Source organism: Dendrobium catenatum, unplaced genomic scaffold (assembly GCF_001605985.2).
Source record: "Dendrobium catenatum unplaced genomic scaffold, ASM160598v2 fragScaff_scaffold_1398, whole genome shotgun sequence".
Lineage (NCBI taxonomy): Eukaryota > Viridiplantae > Streptophyta > Magnoliopsida > Asparagales > Orchidaceae > Dendrobium > Dendrobium catenatum.
In genome coordinates this window covers 1,577,370-1,579,386 of record NW_021319860.1, presented here as the reverse complement: position 1 = coordinate 1,579,386, position 2,017 = coordinate 1,577,370, and positions in this window count along the sequence as shown.

The following is a 2,017-nucleotide window of genomic DNA, read 5'->3' as shown; positions in this document are numbered from 1 at the left end:
ATATATACAAAAAAAAAAAAGTAAAAGCTTAATTGGCATTAATATTCATTTAAATTACATGTTGGTGATTAATAATGATTGTGTACGTGCGAGCGCCGTAGCTTACATCGTAAATATGAAATCCAAATAAGTCCAAATTGTAATTTATAAGAATTTATGATATAAGCTAATTATGCAAATTGATTATTCTATTAGTTCTACAGGAAGTTATGAACCAAACCTGGTATAATAAATTTAAAAGATGACATTGAAAAATAATAAAATTTCAACTTCTCTAAGTACTAACTCGTCAGCATAAAAACATGTCACGAGTGATCTATGAGAGTAGATATATTGATGACGCAAACTCTATTAAATATATCTTAAGCCTGATATAACCATAATATATAAAGCATCTTTCAAGTCAATATATAATTAGTATAATTAGTAGAAGCATAATTTAGTCACAAATCAAATAAGTCATACGGCCTATTGCTTTATTTTAGTCGAATGATGTCAATGCATAGGTTCTGTGTCTTTAAGGAAAATGTTGCTTTGTTGTTTTTCGGTTCTGTTGAAGTTTATCCATTTGGAGCAATTTTGATTAAGGTTTATTTAAAATTGGTCGAGATTTTTTTTATTTTTGGCCGCTTTGATTAATTTCAATTGTTTTTGTGGGAAATCGGAAATACAAATTACAAGCCTACTCAAACTTAAAAAAAAAAAAATCAATAGAAAATATTTGTCGTTCGCCATCCGGTAGGGGTGTCAATATAATTGACACGACCCGAAAATTTAGGTCGGGTTCAAGTTAGAGATTTCGACTCGTTTGTAAAATCGGTTCAGGTTCGTGTTGACCTGGAACCCCAAAAATGACATGTGACCTGCTAGAAACAGTAAATATCTAAATGAGTAAACTATGACCCACTGACTGGTGTTCGCCTGTCCACAGTTGCTACTCGCGATTCAACGCCGACGTCCCATTGTTCCATCGTCGGCCTCTCTTCCTCGCCACTTCTCGCTCTCCAAGTCTCTCGCCGCCTAAAGCCGTCGTGGCGTCGCCGGTTGTTTGAAGTCCAAACCCTAGCTGGCTAGACTTAACCCGACGACCCGCCTCTCCCTCTCCCACCGCCTGAAGCCAACACCTCCACCACTCCCTCTCCCTGAAGTCGACGCTGCCGACTCTCCCTGCTCCCGACGATGCCACCGTTCCTTGTCACCTCACGATGACAAATTTACGAGATTTAGCTCATTCACTGAATAAGCGTGGTGGAAATTACGAGTTCGGTCGGGTTGACCTGAACTCGAAGTGGGTTGGGTTTGTGTCTGAAAAACTGATCCGTTTTCAAAAACAGACCGGGTTCAGGTTGACCTGAATAGGTTAGGGTCAGTTTCGGATTTGACCCAAACCCGGTCATGTCAGTTTCGGGTTTGACCCAAACCCGACCCATGACGCAATTTTGACAGCCCTACCATCCGACCCATTCATAGTCGACGTCGACCCCACATTCCTAGGCCGCATCGGCACCGCCAGTCGTCGTGCCGCCTAGCCTGAGTGCTTGACGTCGCACTCACCCGTTTTTTGAATCAAACGGGTGCGTGGTTCGTGTCGGGTCAATCCGATAACCCATGTGGGTCGGGTTTGGATTGAAATACCTGATCTGTTTGTAAAAACGGGTCCAGTTCAGGTTGACCTGTTTAAACCCGGGTCAACTTGAATTTGACACACCGACCCATTTTGACACCCATACTCAGATAGTTCATCACAAGGGTTGCGTAAAAAGTAAATTCCAACCACTTTAACATGTTCTTAACAGACGAGAATCTTATATCGTCAAGGCCAAGGATGGAGGTCTTTCTTCATGGCGAATTTCTGCATGAGCTCCACTCGAAAGCTCCAGAAGAAATATCACTCATTAATTCTGATCTCTCTTTCCCTTTCCCACTTCTACAAACTCCCATTAATTTCCCTAATTGACGTCCATATTTGAGAACGACTCGGGAGCAATACCACAAATATCGTTGCCAATGGCATCTT